We start from the raw sequence: 20,328 nt of genomic DNA, 5'->3' as shown, positions 1-20,328 counted from the left end.
TACTGTGCCACTTTTTAAGTGCTGGATAAAACTTGATGCCTTGAAACCCACATTAGCAACACACACACTTTGAGTCCAGCAGACAGAAAAAAGGTAATTGTTTTTATTTTTTATGTTTTCCATGGCTTATAACAGCAGTAAGGACCTCTGAATCTGGCACTTCCTTACAGTGAATTGTTGGCAGCCTTCAGTGCCTCCAGCTGATCATTAGTTGCCAGGAAGTGCCAAAAAGAGAGGTCATTACTGTATTAATGAGTGTTAGCCTTCACATGCATTAAAAAAAAAAAAAGCTTTATTCAGACCAACTTTCAAAACTGCACACTTACAGTGGAGTCAAACAAGAGCAGACAATGCACAAAATAGTTATCAAATGACGTTGCTTAAAGCTATAAAGTGAATTAAAAACCGAGGACACACACATATCTATCCCAAAACTAAGGTGAAAAACATCTATTCTAAAAGTGCCTGGAAATTCCCTTCACTTCTTCAGTCTATAAAACTGTAGAATTATGTTGCTTATGTAGTGAGAAAGAAAATAACTTAGGCCTTGTCTACACTGGCACTTTACAGCGCTGCAACTTTGTCGAGGGGGGCTGGTGCCATGACTACACAGCCAAGTTAAAGCTGTCCCCTTAGGGAACAGCTAGAAAGTGCTCAGCTGATATCAACAATCATGGCTGAGTTAATGCACATTAATAGATATAAAAACAGAGGGCCAGATTCTGATCTCTGCTACCTTGTATAAATCTAAGGTAGCTCTAGTGAATCAGCAGAGATACTTCTGATTTACATTGGTATGACTGAGATCAGACTATGGCCTAAAGAAAATGGCTAGTAGCACAATGCAGACACAGGGCCGGCTCCAGGGTTTTTGCCGCCCCCAAGCAGCAAAAAAAAAAAAAAGCCACAATCGCGATCAGCTCTACCGCCGCTGCTTCAGTCTTTGGTGTCAATTCGGCAGCTGGTCCTTCCCTCTGACAGGGAGTGAGGGACCCTCCGCCGAATTGCCGCCAAAGAGTCGGACGTGCTGCCCCTCTCTGTTGGCTGCCCCAAGCACCTGCTTTCAGGGCTGGTGCCTGGAGCCGGCCCTGTGCAGACAGCAGGGCAATATCAGCTGAGTGGGGAAATTGTGTGTCAATTTAGAAAGTTATTTGCATCCCAGACTGACTCTGCAAATCCTTGCTCACTTCAGTACTTTTGATGCAATAGATATGAAAGTTGTTCAGCGGGTTCACATGATAGAACCTGGAAGTCTTTTGTGACTAATTGCTTTGTGTGAAGTTGCTGTGTTATTTAGTATTGTGAAAGGTATTTTGCAATGTGATGCTTCAAAATGCCACGATAGGATGTGCAGTCCATGGATATGAGAATTAAGGAATAAGAATGGCCATACTGGATCAGACCAATGGTATATCTAGTCCAGGGGTGGGCAACCTATGGCACGAAGGCAGCACGCAAGCTGATTTTCAGTGGCACTCACACTGCCCGGGTCATGGCCACCGGTCCGGGGGGCTCTGCATTTTAATTTAATTTTAAATGAAGCTTCTTAAACATTTTAAAAAACTTGTTTACTTTACATACAACAATAGTTTAGTTATATATATTATAGACTTACAGAAAGAGACCTTTTAAAAACGTTAAAATGTATTACTGGCACCTGAAACCTTAAATTAGAGTGAATAAATGAAGACTTGGCACACCACTTCTGAAAGGTTGCCGACCCCGATCTAGTCCAATATCTTGTCTTCTGACAGTGGCCAGTGCCAGATGCTTCAGAGAGCGTGAACAAAACAGGCAATTTTGAGCGATGCATCCCCTGTCATCCAGTTCCAGTTTCTAGCAATCAGCGGTTTAGGTATACTCGGAGCATGGGCTTGCATCCCTGACACTCTTGTCTAATAGCCATTGATGGACCTATCCTCCATGAACTTATCTAATTCTTTTTTGAACCCAAGATGATCAGGGATGCAACCCCATGGAGAAGTCAATAGAGGTACATCAGTTTATACTAGTTGATGAACTGATCCAGAGTTTGTGAAGAACTCTGATCTTCTGGGATGAAAGATGCCACATAAATAAAAAATGTGATTAAGATAAAACTGTCTCTATACCAGACCTTTTTCTAACTCCAAGATGAGGCTACATGAGAAGAGTAACTTACATTATAAGCATCCCACTCTTATGAACAAAAGATTTGTGACCTTATTTCTATAGACAAAATAAGCAATAAAAATAAGTAGCAATACTTCTACAGCATCTTGTGACTGAGGATCTGAAAGCATTTTACAACAATGAATTTTGCCTCTCAAGACCCTCAGAAGTTCGGATTGAGTAACAGAAATATGGAGATGTTAATTGACTCACCCAAGGTCGCACAGGAAAGTGGTGACAGACAGGAATATAAACTAGGTCTCTTGATTTCAACCCTGTGCCTTAACCATAAGACCCTCTGTCATAGGTTTATGACACCCTCCTTTATCCCTAATGAACAAAGCATCAATAGAATTAGCTGAATTAGGCCATGAACACAAAGTCATTCCAATGTCTGAAGGACAGACCTGTATGTTACTCCTCTAGCCCAGTGGCTCTCAAAGCCAGTCCGCCGCTTGTTCAGGGAAAGCCCTGGGTGGGCTGGGCCAGTTTGTTTACCTGTCGCGTCCGCAGGTTTGGCCGATCACGGCTCCCACTGGCTGCAGTTCACTGCTCCAGGCCAATGGGGGCTGCGGGAAGGGCGGCCAGCACATTCCTCAGCCTGCGCCGCTTCCCACAGCCCCCATTGGCCTGGAGTAGTGAACTGTGGCCAGTGGGAGCCACAATCGGCCGAACCTGCGGACGTGGCAGGCAAACAAACCGGCCCAGCCCGCCAGGGGCTTTTCCTGAACAAGCGGCGGACCGGCTTTGAGAACCACTGCTCTAGCTTGCTGGTTTTCCTTGGAGGCTTTATAGCTGCAATAAAAGCTCAAAAAGGCACAGGCTCTTGAATGTTGAAAGCAAGCCAGGTACTTCACTCAGTGGCACCCATTTCTGTTGGTTATGGGACAGCCTTCAAACTGATTGCAGTGCAAATCTTCTAGGGAGGAAGGATCACGGTTGTGGTGTCAGGTTAAAAAATGAAGGAAAAGTTGAGGGAGAGCCTTACAGGACTCCACAAGCATATAGTGCCCAGTGTGGGGAGGAAGAGTAATATTTAGAGCAATGTGAAGATGTGACCATGAGCTGTGGCTGTGCTCAGGGGTGGCGAGTTATTTGGGCCCACGGTGCCCGTGCTCCAGCAATATTCAGGGCTCGGGGGCCTGGCTCCACCAATGTTTGGGGCTGGGTCTCTCCCCCTGCCCCGTCTGCTACCCCCCCGCACCTCCCACGAGCATTCCTGCCTGTGCCCTGGGCAGCTGCCCCTTGCAGCTCCGCGCTGCACTCCGCTCTGCCGGCTCCCAGCATCAGCTGCCACTGCAGGGTCCTAGCGCCCCTCAACCACTAGTGCCAGGGCAGGCTGACTCTGACCTTGCCCTTCTGCCTCGGAGAGATGGACCCTTCCCTTTTCCGGCAGGACCCTCCACCAGCACAGCCCCACCCCTTGCCCACCATCACCGCTCCTGCCCCATGGTGGGCAACGGACAGCCCCATCCCCCACCCCCAGTGAGGGGCAGCAGCAGGGGAGGAGGTGCGCACATCATGGCAGTCCCCCCGCCCCCCAGCACCCACCACGGGGAGGCAAGGGGGCTTCCTGGACCTGAGAGGGGGCCTAGGAGCACATGCAGTGACAGCGGTGTGAGGCGAGTGTGCTGCCGGGGGTGGGGGGGAGAAAGAGAGGGGGCCCCTCCCCCACAGCTTGCTGCTGCCAGCGGGGAGAGGGCAGGGGGAGGGCTCCTCTCTGGCCCCAGCCCCAGGGCAGCCTGTCTGCACCCCAAACTCCTCATCCCTGGCCCCACCCGAGAGCCCACACCCCCAGCCAGAGCCCTCACCCCCCTGCATCCCAACCCTCTGCCCCAGCCCTGAGCCCCCTCCTGCAATGTGAACCCCTTATCCCCAGCCTCACCCCCACAGCCCAACCCTCTGCCTGAGCCCCTCCTACACCCCAAACCCCTTATCTCCAGCCCCTGCCAGAGCCCTCACATTTTTACATACATACATATAGAGAGAGAGGCTTACAGGGCAGGTGTGGGGAGGGGGGTAGGACTTGGACCCATTCTGGGCGCCACCAAAAAATTATACAAACCTGCACTGTAGGATTATATTAGCCATTGAAGATGACTTTGATGATTATTGCATATAGTCAGTCTGGTATTCGGCTCTTATTTAGTGACTGCTGCAGAGATGGTATTAAATCAGCTCGATACCAGCAACGATGGCTCTACAGCTAGCAGATGTGTGTTTATTTTTAATGAGGATTCTATGCTGTTCAGTATATGACTTGGTCCTTTCTGTGCTCGGAAAGCTTGTTCCTCTTCATTTGCAAAGGAGTCGGTACATTTCTGGGCAGATCTGAGTAGCTGGTATGTGGGAAAACAAACAACTTAATAGCAAATAAGCATATATTGTCAGTTGCGAATACAACCTTGAGCAAAAAGCTCTGCCAACACATGCAAGTTCAGATCTACTGCTGCAGTTAGAGATGCTCAAATGTTAAAAGATGCTAAGAATCAGCTCAGGGCATTTTTAAGTGTTACAGACCTTATAATCTCATGTGTGGTGTTCACTTTTTTGAGGGGTGGGGGCAGGGGCGCACGCACACACACACACACTTAAAGGAGGGGAAAGTGATCAGGAACAGTCAGCATGGATTCACCAAAGGCAAATCATGCCTGACTAACCTAATTGCCTTCTATGATGAGATAACCGGCTCTGTGGATGAGGGGAAAGCAGTGGATGTGCTATTTCTGGACTTTAGCAAAGCTTTTGATACAGTCTCCCACAGTATTCTTGCCAGCAAGTTAAAGAAGTATGGGCTGGATGAATGGACAGTAAGGTGGATAGAAAACTGGCTAGATGGTCGGGCTCAACGGGTAGTGATCAATGGTTCCATGTCTAGTTGGCAGCCGGTATCAAGTGGAGTGCCCCAAGGGTCGGTGCTGGGGCTGGTTTTGTTCAATATCTTCATTAACGATCTGGAGGATGGTGTGGACTGCACCCTTAGCAAGTTTACAGATTACACTAAACTGGGAGGAGTGGTTGATACGCTGGAGGGTAGGGATAGGATACAGAGGGACCTAGACAAATTAGAGGATTGGGCCAAAAGAAATATGATGAGATTCAACAAGGACAAGTGCAGAGTCCTGCACTTAGGACGGAAGAATCCCATGCACTGCTGCAGACTAGGGACTGAATGGCTGGGCAGCAGTTCTGCAGAAAAGGACCTAGGGGTTACTGTGGACTAAAAGCTGAATATGAGTCAACAGTGTGCCCTTGTTGCCAAGAAGGCTAATGGCATTTTGGGTTGTATAAGTAGGGGCATTTCCAGCAGATCGAGGGATGTGATCATTCCCCTCTATTCAGCACTGGTGAGGCCTCATTTGGAGTACTGTGTCCAGTTTTGGGCCCCACACTACAAGAAGGATGTGGATAAATTGGAGAGAGTCCAGCGGAGGGCAACAAAAATGATTAGGGGGCTGGAGCACATGACTTATGAGGAGAGGCTGAGGGAACTGGGATTGTTTAGCCTGCAGAAGAGAAGAATGAGGGGGGATTTGATAGCTGCTTTCAACTACCTGAAAGGGGGTTCCAAAGAGGATGGATCTAGACTGTTCTCAGTGGTAGAAGATGACAGAACAAGGAGTAATGGTCTCAAGTTGCAGAGGGGGAGGTTTAGGTTGGACATTAGGAAAAACTTTTTCACTAGTAGGGTGGTGAAGAACTGGAATGGGTTACCTAGGGAGGTGGTGGAATCTCCTTCCTTAGAGGTTTTTAAGGTCAGGCTTGACAAAGCCCTGGCTGGGATGATTTAGTTGGGTTTGGTCCTGCTTTGAGCAGGGGGTTGGACTAGATGACCTCCTGAGGTCCCTTCCAACCCTGAGATTCTATGACACACACACAAGTGTTGGGCATAAAAAAAAGAACATGCAACAGAGGGGTCAGAGTAGTCACAAGGCACTGGGAAGAGGCAGGTATGGCACTTTCAGCTGCTGAACTTGAGGTAATTTACAATTGAGTCACACCATACCATGATTGTACTTGTTAATGACCTAGCACAAAATAAAACTGTGGATAAAAACCCTCTTACAAACAGCCACACTCAGCTTCCCTTTGTGGATGTTCTATGCATTTTGCCAGTTTGATAAACAGCTAGAGGGTCACCGAGATTAAAGACATTCAGCTCACGTAGATTTAAGGGAAGACTGCAGTGTAATATTAATGATACTCTGCTAGTTACTGAATCGGATTACAAAGGATAAATCATTAAAGGTTCTTTTGATGTATCTTACATGTGATCTGCTGCAACCTTAATTATGGTCTTGCATCTATTCCACCATACTGAAAGAGAAGAGGGCCAGCTTTTGATGAGGAGTTCAACATAACTGTGTGTAAGACCATTGTGCATAGGGGATTCAATCTGACCCTAATTAACCAGATAGGAAGTGCTGTTTTGATAGAATATTTCCTAAATCTCAACAATCTGTCTGAATGCATGAGAGCAAGAATTCTTAATGTCATACAGAGAATCCAATTGCATAAAGATACTGAAATTGTTTTAAAATGGAGTGTACCTTATAAGAACTTTGAAAGCACACTGCTTTCACATGCATTCAAGAATGTTCCTAATCTACATAGGCAATTAGATGTCCTGATCAGAAGTAGCAGACATTGACAACAAACTTATGGAGCTAGTGACATAGGCACCAACTTTTCCCAGTGCCAGTGGGTGCTCATGCCCCCCCTTCCATCCCAGCAAAATTGCCTGGCCCTCCCACCGCTCTACCTTCTCAGTGTTCTACATCCCAGCAGTCTTACCAGGATCTAGCTGAGGTTTAAAGAAGATTTGAGGCTACTTAACTTGACAAAAATTATTCTGCTCTGATCAAATTTGTTATACTAATGCCTAATAGCCCATGATGGGCTAGTACCCGCTTATGCTAGGCAATGTACAGACAGAACAAGATGGTTCTAGAAAACTTATCTGTGGTGTTGCCATCATGCCTAGAAGGGTGCAAGATCCAGTTTTGTACTTACATGTTATAACAGATCTCACCCCACCAGCACACCCGCCCGAATCCACTCACAACAGCAAAGGTAAGTTTTGTCTTCATTTTTCCTACAGTCCCCCAGAATGCCCACTTATGAATCCACACCCATTCCATTCTCCAGTTCCTCTACCTCTGTTCCAGGGCCCACTCACCAGGCTATCTACCTGTGAGTTAAACACTCACTCTTCATTAATTCCTATCTCACTCTTCCAAGGGCTCCACATGTCTGGCCATTCTCCATACTTCTTGGAGGTCTGCTCCCACAACCTTCAACTCAGGGCTTCTACAAGACCACCCTCTACAGCATTCAACTCCACAAACCCCCTTTTGAGCTGCAGGTCCTAGCCAGGCTGAACTGCTTCTCATAGGAATGTCCCTCCAGAATCAACCTTCATTTTCCTGGGCTCAGCCTCCTTTGACTGAGCTGTTTCTCCCCCTTTACTTAGAGGTCTCAGTACTTGTCTTCTGCTGAGCAGAATTCCCTAGCTCAGACTACTTCTATCATCAGCCTTCTCACTACACCAGTCATTCCTATCTATTACTATCTCAAGTAGTGCTCACTAGCTCTTTCTTACCTGATTCCTGGGTCTTTATAGAGGCCAGGTGCCTTCTATCAAGCCCCATTAGGAGGCAACTAACTAGTCACAGGTGAATTGGACCCTTTCTCTCTTAAAGAAGCCAGTCACCCCAGGACATATGCCCCAGTGTAACTACAGAATCAAATTGAGTCCTAACAATATTCAAAGGTATGGATTACTTTTATCTAGCTTCTTCCCTTTTCTCTTCCTCATACTCTGTCTGGATTTCCTGGAATCATCTGTTACAGTGATGTAAAGATGCAGATAATTTTGCTTTCTTGATAAATTTTTTTAAAGCAACAGACAGGTGCGAAATGATTGTGGTAGTTTCTTGAAAGAGCATGGCCATAGTAAGAGAGAAATCAGACCAATAACTGCAGGGTAAGTCTTGAGGTTCAGATAGGAAAATTAAGTATATTAAACTTTGCCTTAGAGATTTAACAAAAAATATCCTGCCTCAGTCTGTAAGCATATCACTAAAGATTATGAGAGGCTGGATTAATGTGCACAATAGATTATGTTGTTAATGAAAAGACTGTGGATTGCATGAGGAGTAACATGCCTCACATATTTGAGATGCTGTTAGAGAAACCTGGAGGAAAAATACATTCCAATTGCTTTGAATGGTTGATCTAAGATCTAATATATTTTGGTTCTGCTTTTTAAAAATGAAGTATTTTACACTCACTTTGTGCTCACTTTGCACACGTGCAAATGACTTCACAAGGTGCCAAGCAGTGGAAACTCAGAGCCATAGTTTATAGTGAAGCATGTAAAGCTAGTAGAGTTATGCCAGTTTACCTCCTCTGAAGATCTAGACTGTTGTGTCAGAGGCATACAAAACAGAAATGAGACCACTGTGGAACAATCAGTGATGTAGGTGTAGCTTTCCTAGAAGAGTTTAATATGCTCCCCTCTGTGCTAAAGTATCCTAGAGGGGGATGACTGAATGCCCAAACTCTGCAGCTGCAAGGGTACTCTGGACTCTGACAAGGTTCTCCTCTCCCCCAGTACATGGGATTGATCGGCAAAGATGTGGAAGGGTGAAAAGTGGGGGTAGCAGAGGCCAGGAATCTAAAGGGATCTAGTTCCCCAATCCTATGGATCCTGCTCAGCTCTATGGAGTGACCTCCCTTCTATGCTCCTTCACAGGTATCATAACACAGCACAATGGCAGGAAAAGTAAGTTATGTTGCCAATAGCTGCTGGCCTTCCATTGTGCCCTGTAACTATGAAAAGGGAGTCAAAGAGCATGCAGCAGGAGTGGATGCTGTCTGAGGCAGCATTCATTTTCCTCAACTGTAGGTCAGATACAGTTTTGGAGGGAAATATGCCACACAGTGTGGCCCTGCCCCTCTACTCCCAGGTCAAGTCCATGTTTTGATCCCTGTGGATGTTTTGAAGAAGGAAAAAAGGATTTACGTGGACAGGAGACCATTCTGTGTTGATATTTTCCTCCCTTGCACACTCTCCCCTTCAGATAGCATGAGTTTCTAGCAGGGTCCCCTCATGTAGCGACCAGGGAAAGTTAACGTCTCTTTTCAGCTGCACTTGGTAGCCTAGATTCTACCCGAGTTCAGCATCATGTCCTGATCTGGGATTCATGTAAATTGTTAGGCACAATAGGTGTAATGCACCCTTATGCATAGGGGCAGTCTAAGGCCTATGCAATAGTTAAGTTTCAAAACAGAATAAGGCCAATCTTAAAGGAAATGTAAGTGGCCTTGGAGTGGTCCTCTGAATCCAAGGTGAATCTTACCCATTGAAAGTAGTCCAGGAAGAATGTAGTGTGCCTCAGGGGCTTCGTTTCAGAAAATTTCTTTAAGGGGCCAAGTTGTGTCAGCAGCATTCCTGTTTCTGCCTCCCTAGTGAGGCTAGAGCTGAGTAGTTAACGGGCTGCCCCATCCAGAGGAGGTAGAGGATGTCAGAGGGCTGGAGGTGTGTTTCTCACTGATGGCTGGCCTGGGACAGTGCTTGGGGCCTGTCTTGCTCCATGCTTAGCTCTGGGCCATGCCCCCTCTTCCTGTCTGGACAGCAGGGGGAGGGAGGTGGCATCCTAGGCTGCTCAAGACAGTTTGCCACCCCCTTCCTCATAGGCCTAGGGCAGCACATTGCCCCTCCATTCTGGTGCATAAGGTCGCAATGCCACTCAAATTTGGCCCTGCCACCTCTCCATCATGACAGAGCGGCAGCTATGCCAAATTTGAGTGAGTGGTGTTGCAACCTGAAACACTGGGTTTCAACATCACTCAAACTTGGCACGGCTGACCCTCTGTCATTACAGAGGGGTGGCTGGGCCAAATCTACCGCCCTACGTGGCTGCCCAGAAATCTGCCACCCTAGGTAGTTCCTAAAATTCAGGGCGGGGCCCTCCTACCCTGCAGCAAATGACTCCCCCGGTACCTGCTTTAAGGGCCAAATCCTGAAAGGTGCTGAGCACTTGCAACTCCCATTGACTTCACTGAAACTTTTGGATGCTTCCCACTTTTCAGAATTTGGCCCATCTGGGGTTTTACCCAAGTCAGAAGTGTTTAAAGACCTCACCATTTGATCCTGAATGAACTTTATATGTGCATTAAATCTACGGACTAAAGTTCCTTACCTTTTTTTGCTGGAAAAAAGTTGTCTGTTTGAAGTAGCTGATTTCTAGACAAATTACTGAGGTGTCCAAAACACCTAAAGAGATTGGTCTTCATTAGCGTAACATAAAACAGAAAACTGATCCCATTCACTTGTATCTTCTGGGCACTTCTCTAGCTTACAAATGGCCATACGGCATCTATTTATTTAGTTATTTATTAAGCAAACTTTTTTTTTAAAAAAAGTAGGGTTTGCTCTTGGGCTGAGGCTTCCTTGCCAATTTTTATGTTTGAGTTATAAATCCTGAGAATAGGATAATGGAGTAAAATTTGTAATGGAAATGTATGGCAGAACATAGTTGTGCAAATGGTGCCAATAGAGTACTGTAAAGTGTCTTTGCAGACCAGCAACCTTTAGACAAAACACAGAGTTTAATTTCTTTGTGCGTAAGTGTCTGTTTTTTCTTATTTTCTTGGGTTGCTGGACATTCTAATCCCGGGAGAGGGGCATGGAAGTGGTGTGAGTAGGGATAAAATGGGATTTAATACCAAAGGTATTTCTAAATGTATTGGGAAGAATTTCAGAGGCAAAAGTACAGATAGTGAGCCAAATCTAGGTGATTAAAGAGAATAAAGGGGATTAAGAGTGATCCAGGCTAGGGGACAGAATTAGAAGTCATAAAATCTGGGTTCTGGGCCTAACTCAGTCTCATATGTGATCCTGAGCAAGCCACTAAGTTCCTCATCTGTAGACTAGAGATGATCATACTGTACCTACATTTGCAAAGTGTTGTTATAAAGCCTTAACGTTCTTGGACGTTTCTTATCTTTGAAAACACAAATTTATATGAAGCTAAAAAACCTCGGATGCTTTTTTATTTGGAAAGGAGGATGGATTTGGGTGAAAAGATAAGCAGTGGGGGACTTTTCTCAGAGACACACCTCAGCCACCTTATGAAAAAATAAATTAACAAAGAAAGTTGAAATGGAAACACTGACTGTCAAATCTGGTTGACAGGAAACCAACTGAATACAGCTCAGTAGGGAAGGGAGGGAGGGAGAGCATGGGTGAAAGAGCATTTTAAGCAACGTGATATATTACTGTAACCAAACTGATTACAAATGAAGGGGGAAAGAGACCAGTTGGAGAGTTGCTGCTGCTTCTCTAAGTCCATGGCTAGACTGTACCTGGAGTCACAATTCCTCCTGTTTTCCTGCCTTTCTGCAAGAGGGGATTAATTTGCTACAGTCCCATGTCAGGTGTAGCGCATTGTCTGCCTTCTGCTGACTCGGGGGTGGGGTGGGTAGGATGCAATGGGGAGCAGGGTGGAGCTCAGTTCCCCCTCCTCTGCTAAAAGCAGACGGAGAACTCCCATCTTCTTTAGCTGGTATGGAGAGCGCTCCCCCTCTTGTTTTGATCTATTGTAATGACTGTGGCTCAGCTCTGCTGGCTGGTATGTTGTGGAGGAGGATTGGAGTCAAGGCTCCATTCAGCTTCCTCCCTCTTCCCATCCCCTCCCCACTGGGATAAGCAATAAATAGCATGGAATATTAGGAGATATTTGTACAGTCCTTCCATTCCGACACAATCACCAAATGGCTCTGGGGAATGAGGGCTGGTGGGAGTCTGAGTGTGGCACAGGCTGCTGGGGATAGCTACTTGTTCCTTCACGGCTCAGTAATAATAAAGATCTCAGATGCAATCAGAGTAGGGATTTAGTTTTACTCCCTTTGGAAATTCCCTGGATTATTATGGAAATCAAAACTTCTCAGGGAGGTATCCATCAAGAGTGCCACTGATGGGGCCCCATTTCTGTGTCTGGCAAACAGCCCCGCAGTGGATTTGTCTCCTTTCCTGCTCTCACTCCATGCCATAGTTGGTGGAGAATACCGTGGTAGGACTTGCTACAGAGCATAGTTTCTTTTTCTAATACTGATTTCTCTGGTTTTGTAAGGGAGTGAGTAAAAAATATAAGCTGCTGCATGATGGAAATATGTTTTTGAGGGTAATGAGAATCTTTTATTAAATAAAAAATAGGCCAGTAGCACAGGTTCTAAAACCAACCTGCTGACCTCCCCAATCCATTGTGCAGCAAAGCAGAAGGAAGCTAATCTAGTGGCTGCAGGAGCAGGCAGTCCTAAGGGAGCCCCACTAGCAAGATCAAAGGGCACCTGCTTGCAAGCTAGCTACAATAGTAAGGTCAAGAGAGTTCTCGGTCCTCCCCAAAGTGCCTCTGTGAAGACCCTCTCCTTTGAGCATGGAGGCCAGGGTGAAGGCACAGGAATAAAATTTGCCAAGGTAAAATATAAAGGGAAGCTTGATTCCCAGGAGAAAGAACCACTTGCAAAAGTCTCTTTTCCAGAAAGCAGAAGAGGAAGCATTTGTCCTCCTTGGAGACTGGGAAGGGTGTGGTTGACTTCAGTGGGAGCTAGAGAATCCTTAGAACCTCTGTGGTATCTCAGATTGGGCAACCAAACATTGGGGTGCGCAGGATTAGTGAACACCTCTGAAAGTGAAAATGCTGCCCATGGGCTCTTGTGAGGCTGATGGTGGAAAGGGTTAAGCAGATGAATTAAAAGATTCCCCTTATTCTGTTTTCCTTGAGCTTGCTCAAACCTCCTGTCGAAAGGGATTGAAGCCTCTCACCAGGGAGATGAGCCTCACAGTTTGAGATGCATACAGAATAACTTTTGGGGGTACAAATAGAGTAACCTATCTGGTGCCACTGACTCCATGCTGAATTACTGGCTACAGGACATAACAATCAGTGGTGTTGCTCAAAAAGAAAATGCTTTTGGTTCCAAAATTGCAGCCATCCATTGAGTAACAGTGTAATGGTTAAAGGTGAGGGCTGAGGCTATCCTGGAAGAAAGGGCGGGGGAGAAAGTCTCCACCAGCAGAAAACATGGTAACAAACATTTAAAGTTAAGCAGATTCAGTCAATTTAAATGAGGCAGTACATATCTGTTGCAGGAGCACTAAACTGTGAGGCATTTGGTGAGTTGGTATAACTGAAGGTGTTTTTGTCAAGCACATGTTCTGCACAGTTGCTGTTAGCTTGGAAGTGCTGTTTCAATTAAGCCTCTCTGTGTGTATTTATAAATGTATGTGCTATCTTTCTCCCTCCTGAATTGGTTGCTGGTGTCCAAAGGAGACAAGTTTATGAGGTGTCATCTAGTCAGAATGCAAGATGTGTTTAGGGGTTGATTAAGGTTAAAAGGGGCCCAGAATCACCATCATTTTGAGGTCCTCAAGTAGCAATGGTGCTACTAAAGCTGTAAATTGTTATGTGGGATGGCCATAGGGATCTTTACTACCACATCTAGAAATGGGTCAGATGACATGCTGGTAAAAATGCTGTTGGTAGCACCAGTGCAGCATGAACTATTGCTAAGAAACAGGTAAGGAATTACCTACTGCAGATATGGCCCATGTATATGTTATCCCCTCTGGCTAGGTGCTCTGCATGACAGCACAAAGGGGGCTGATGATTGGACAGCAGCAATATGATGTGATTCTAATGAGCCTCTGTACAGTATAAGCACTCATTCACTGTTACCTTGCGAGCAGACGTGCGTGAAGGATCGATCTTGTCCACTGAGAGATCTTCTTTGTTTTTTTTGGGAGCAGAGCAACCTTTGTGCATTGAACGTTCTGGTCATGACTGTAGCTAGCTTGGTAAAAGAATACAGCCATTATGATCTGAATGATCCCCAGCACTACCTGTAAAATAAACAAACAAATAAATAAAGCAATGCTAGAAAAAGGACTGTTCATCTATATCTAGAGAAACAGCACATTCAAAAATGGGGTAGTCACTGAAATGGTCTAAACATAGTTAAGGCTAATTGGTTGCCATTGCACCAGTTCAGAGCTCCCATGTACAGGCTTATGAACCACAGATAGTCCTAATTGTGACTTGCTTAACTTGACCAAATGAACAGCTAACCTGTTCCTAACATGACTGTTTCTATAGTTATCATGACTTCATATAACTGAACTGTGCTTATCTTGGCTTATTTTTATTTATTTTCCCTAACATAAAATATTTTGGATTAGATAAGATTTACAACAGTGTTTCTCAAACTGGGGTCGCCGCTTGTGCAGGGAAAGCCCCTGGCGGGCCAGGCTGGGTTGTTTACCTCCCCGATCCGCAGGCTCCCAGTGGCTGCAGTTCGCTGCTGCAGGCCAATGGGAGCTGCTGGAAGCGGCGGCCAGTACATCCCTTGGCCCGTGCTGCTTCCAGCAGCTCCCATTGGCCTGCAGCAGCGGACTGCGGCCAGTGGGAGCCGCGATCGGCCGGACCTGTGGACGGGGCAGGTAAACAAACCGGCCCAGCCCACTAGGGGCTTTCCCTGCACAAGCGGCAACCGAAGTTTGAGAAACACTGATTTACAAGGAGGAGCAGATATTAAATTTCAAGGTCTGCTACTCTTGCTGCATTGCCTTACATATCCCCTGTGGTCAGACATGCTGGGCATACTGCCAACATGAGATCATAGGGGTTTTTTTTGGTTTTGTTTTTTTGGGGGGCGAGGGTGGCGGTAATATTTCATCACCTCACCTCCCATGATTCTGTCTTAGTGCTTCCCTCTGATGCTGTTTCTTTTATTATTTCATTTTTTGTCATCCTGAATGTTCAGAGGACAGCAGCTGTAGAACCTAATGTTGTATATTTATCTGCTGGCTCATATGGTGATGGAGGATACTACATAGTACTTGAGCTCTCCCTGTTTCATTCCTGAGTTGCAGGTGCTTTCCCGTAGACTAACTACCCTTGAGCCTGATTCTGCTGTCACTTACAGCAATGTAAATCAGGAGTGATTCTGTTGAAGTCAGTGGGGTTATACCAGTTGAAACTGGTGTGAGTGGCAAGTCATGCCTCCTCTCTTCTCTAAATCTTCTTGACTATGCGAAAGAGAGAGTGAGGGTGTTGTACCAATATAATAAAAACCAGCAGGATCTTATTAAGAGGGATAAGGCAAAGATGCCACATTTATTGTAAATACCATAACAAAACAAAAGACAACAGTAAACAACGTTGTTTTACTACTTATTTCTTATACACACTCACATATATTCATTCACACACTCATTCATTCAGGTTCTGTATAGATGTTATAGTTACCAGCCTAGATGTTGCTCATGCCAAGTTACTGGCCAGATATCTTGGTCATGAGGATGGAGCCGAGTCTGTGTCAGATGCATCTGATGCTCCTGGAGGTTGGTATCAGAACCATAGACTCAAAGTCCTCAGTCTTTAGAGTCCAGTTTTATAGGAATTTATTCCTATGTCAGTTCATGAGAGTTGCTTCATTTTGCTGTTGCTAAATCAATCAGCAGGTGGCTGGCTCCATATTAATAGGTGTTTTGTTTTTCCTTCCTTTGAGGTGTGGTGGGTGGATTCCAGTTTGCCCTCCGGGGGTCATCTGGTTGATCCCACTTGACACCTTCTTCAGCCGACACTGAATTCTTCAGGCTGGTGACTCCCTAACCATTCAGTCACATACATTCTCTATCTTAATCACATCTATTTCACTGTCTCTTTACTTTTTGGGGTGTTACCAATTTATGTGAGACTCCCTGTCTTTTAACAAGCAAAGATAAAGTGAGATGAAAACTTACAGAGGGTGGGGGTCTCTATCTATACACTATAACAGCTACTGTTTTGGCTTACTTAGAGATAATTAATGTTTAACAAGTTTTATACAAAGTATTTCTTTGAGCTTAACAAGTTTTATACCAAGTATCTCTTTGAGCAGGCTTTACACAGACACAGCTGGTGGCTTGCAGGTTAGAGGCTAAATGCTGGGAATCACAAATTTACTTCTAACATAAATCTTAAGTTATAAAGGATCAATTAACAATAAATTATTTCTAATAATCATTTTTCATATAAACCATGTTCATTTTTCATATAAACCATGCTCAATATAAACCTTCTTTAATATCCCTACAAGGGAAGAGTTAAAGATTAGCAGTTACCCAGGCAGTTTTGGGATATGGGATGCTCTCTATCAAAGAGACAAGCCTAATATTCTGAAAATCATTTATCTTCAGAAACCAGAAGCTGGATGTGAACTAGGCCCCTGCCTGCACACCCATACCCCCCCACACCCCGGGGAGTATAATGTGGCTGTTTCTCTAGATGTAGAGGAATTGTTCTTTTTTTCTAGCATGGCTTTAATTTTATTTTCTTGTTTACTTGCCTGTGTGACAGAAGGAAGTGGGGAGTAAAGAGGGGAGCTGGTATAGTCAAACTGATTTATCCTTGTTTGTACTGTGGATCAGGAGTTGATACAGAAGCTCATTCAATTTCCGTAATGATTAGTTAGTATTTTTATAACAACATAATCAGTAGGTACTGAAGCTTTGCTGTGAATAAAAGCAAAGTGAATGGGAGAGAATCCCAGGAGATCTGGACACCCCTCCCTCCACACCATCCTTGCACCCTCTGTTTCTTGCCATATGGAGGACTAAAGAATATTAATATTCATTAGAAGCTGTCAGTTTTGGCCACCTGCTATGTGTTTCTGAATCATAATATTGTAGAAAGCATTGCCGCACCTGGCAGGAGTCTACGGAATCCAATTAACAGGTTTAAGGGGTTAGAGTATGAGATGTTACAGCTTAGCTGGCTGCAACCCAGCCTGGTTACTAGAGTGCGTGGGTGAGGGACCATTGCAGCTCATCCTGACAGTGATGTCATTAATATGGAAAAGTGTCTGTGGTGAGCTTGGCCTCTTCTTGAGGCATCTTAGTACAAGGAAACTGAGCAGCTATAGCAACATGAATCTACTGAAGGGTTTGTGATGTTGTGCTCCATATGTTTATGGAAATATGCTTATGAGTGTAAATATAATGTAACTGGAATATGCTTGATGCAAAAGATCTCTTGTAAGTTATCATTATGAAGCTTATGATCTACTGAGTATATTCATCCTATTTGTTTGCAGGTATTATTTCTATGTCTGGAGTTAGGAGAATAAGATGTAAACTTCTATTACTAATGTAAACATGTTAAGTGGAAGCCATAAAGGGTGCTTCAGAATCCATGAACTGTGAATGGGTTTGTTTACCTGCAAGCCATTACTGTGTATGTGTCTTCCAGCTACTGGGCTATGAAGAAGGAGGTTTTACAGTGACATGTATCATGTCACCTGAACTGGAATCCATCTTAAACCTGGTTCTTTTCCATTTAGAAGGACGGATGGGGATCCAGGGAGACAAAAGATTCCCGCCTTGTGCCAAAGTTATAAAAGGGGGTGGAACAGAACAAAGGGGGCTGCCAGTCATGAGAAATCCCTGAGTTACTACCTGAGCTGGAACAAGGACTGTACCAGGGGACATGATTGGGCCCAGACTAAGAAGGAGTCAAGTCTGTGAAAGAAGTTTTATTGGAACATCTCTGAGGGTGAGATTTTATCTGTATTCAGTTTCTTAAATGTGTTAGGCTTAGACTTGCCTGTTTTGTTTTATTTTGCTTGGTAACTTACTTGGAATCACTTAAATCCTACTTTTTTACTTACTCTGATTTTATTAGTGTGATTTTATTAAGTGATTAATACCTGGGGGAGCAAACAGCTGTGCATATCTCTCTATCAGTGTTATAGAGGGCGGATAATTTATGAGTTTACTCTGTATAAGCTTTTACAGAGTAAAATGGATTCATTTTGGGTTTAGGCTTCCCAGAAAGACTGAATAGTGGGTGCTGGGAAAGTCCCTGTTAACTGAGAAGCCCCTGGGCTAACTGAATCTTAGTTTCTGTGAACTGCAGGGGTGTGTGGCCCAACCTCTTGGTCTGTGCTGTAGCCAGCTGGTGTGTCTAGCTCAGCAAGACGGGAGTGGAGGGAAGCCTTCTCTGGCAGGTGGGTTTGTTCTCAGTGGTATCCTAGCACATCTGGTGATAATCTTGAAGGAGTTTCTGTGACCATACCCGTCACAGGGATTTTTTAGGTGACTGAAAGGAGGAAGAACCGTGCTCTCTTCCCACACCTATAGCACTCTGTCTCTCAACCCACAAACTCCTATGCTGGGCTGACTGTATCAGCTGCCACCTCTCTGGGTGACTTTAATCCTTGAACAATGTTTAGATGATAAAGCAATAAACGATCTCTCTCTGCTTCTTGCTATCCCTATTCATTTCCTTACCATCTAAACATTATTTGTAATAGGCTAAGAAGATACAAGCAGGTGTACATGTTAATATCTTCTTACATCATAATACAGTAAAAATGTACTCTTACATAGTAGATCATATTAGTCTTGCCATTAGAATGTATTCTACCCCTGCATGTTAGTATTATTTATTTAAATGCAGATATTTTGCAAGCACAGATGTGCTGTGGTATCTCTAGTCCCAGGGTGGCTGTGCTCTTGAAGGAGTCATAGATCATTGCAAAGAAATCAGAGCATTTAGAGGGTTGATGGACTGGAAGTACCTTTGTGTTTTCATTATGATGACAGTACTGCTTTTTATTGCTTCAGACACTCATAGAAATTTGATATGGAAAAAGCCTATTAGATGGGTTTTTCCCTGCAATGCATTTTCTGGTGCAGTCTAGTTTTAAATATCCTAAACAATGGGGTGTTCACCTTTTTTCTTGGGAAATAATAACTCAGACTGGTGGATCTCTCAGCTGGGAAACTTATCCTGATATTCAGTCTACATTTTCCATGTCTTAATTTCATCCCACTACTCCTTATTACCCATGTAATACCCTAAAAAATTCACAAGAACGACCATCCTCCATCTAGCCCAGTCTCAGGGGCGGCTCCAGGCCCCAGCACGCCAAGCGAGTGCTTGGGGCGGCATGCCGTGGGGGGCGCTATGCAGGCTGCAGGGAGGGCAGCAGGCGGCTCTGGTGGACCTCCCGCAGGCGTGCCTGCGGAAGGTCCACCAAAGCCGCGGGTCCAGCGGACCCGCCACAGGCACGCCTGCGGGAGGTCTACCGGAGCCGCCGGCGGCCGGCATAGCACCCCCTGTGGCATGCCACTGTGCTTGGGGCGGCGAAATGTCTAGAGCCACCCCTGCCCAGTCTCCTGTCTTCTGACAGTGGCTGGTGCCAGACAAGACAATTTATTGAGTGATCCGTTCCCTGTCATTCAGTCCCAGCTTCTGGTGGTCAGAGGCTTAGGGACATCCAGACCATGGGGGTTGTGTCCCTGACCATCTTTTAATAGCTATTGATGGACCTATCCTCTGTGAACTTATCTAATATTTTGAACACAGTTATACTTTTGGCCTTCACAACATTCCCTGGCAAGGAGTTCCACTTATTGACTGTGCATTTTGTGAAGAAGTACTTTCTTTTGTTTGTTTTGAAACCTGCTGCCTATTAAATTCATTGAGTGACCCCTGGTTCTTTTGTTTTGTGAGGGGGTGGGGGGAAGACGCAGTGGGGAAGGAAGGGGATGGAATAGGGCAGGGGGAGAGGAATGTGGGTGTGAGGGGAGGGGGATGGGGAATTACAGAGGGAAGCAGGAACCCAGCATGCGGTGTCCCCTCGGCAGCAGCTGGGGCTCCCCACACTAAGCTCCTCCACACTTGGCTCCTGCAGAGCTGAGCCTATCCACCCACACCTGGTGTGCCAGGCACAGAGGGTCAGGGCCCTGGCGTGTTTCTGGGGCAGGCCCATCCCTTGTGCTATGTCAGAGTCAGGTGCAGCCTCACTGCTGAGTCCCTGTACTGGGGAGCTGGGGGCTTCAGGGTGATCTCCCACATCAATTCAGCCAGTGGCCTGTGCTTCCCACTGCTATGCTGGAGCCACATTTATTTATTGACAACTAGAATTTGCAGAATTTTAAAATATTGTGCACATAATTTTTTGGCGCAGAATTCCCTCGGAGTAATATTTGAATTCCTTCAGAACTCTTGGATGAATACCATCTGATCCTTGTGACTTATTACTGTTTAATTTAGCAATTTGTTCCAAAACCTTCTGTACTGACCCCTCAATCTGGGACAGTTCCTCAGATTTGTCACCTAAAAA

The 20,328-nt window shown here is 45.3% G+C and overlaps 1 protein-coding gene across 2 annotated transcripts in view; it reads left to right on the top strand.

The window, feature by feature from the left end:
- The window catches only part of GFOD1 (glucose-fructose oxidoreductase domain containing 1), a 112,062-nt gene that overhangs the window by 24,272 nt on the left and 67,462 nt on the right, over window positions 1-20,328 (top strand). The window contains exon 1 of one of the 2 annotated variants that reach the window (XM_039527309.1): window positions 7,889-7,924. The exons of the other annotated variant lie outside the window; for it this stretch is intronic. The gene's annotated coding sequence lies outside the window, so the exon portion shown is untranslated. Of the gene's footprint in view, window positions 1-7,888; window positions 7,925-20,328 lie in introns of those variants that run through there. 2 annotated transcript variants of the gene reach the window in all.

Source organism: Mauremys reevesii, linkage group 2 (assembly GCF_016161935.1).
Source record: "Mauremys reevesii isolate NIE-2019 linkage group 2, ASM1616193v1, whole genome shotgun sequence".
Lineage (NCBI taxonomy): Eukaryota > Metazoa > Chordata > Testudines > Geoemydidae > Mauremys > Mauremys reevesii.
Note: the sequence above shows the minus strand (reverse complement) of the source record. Positions and strands in the feature narration are given on the sequence as shown.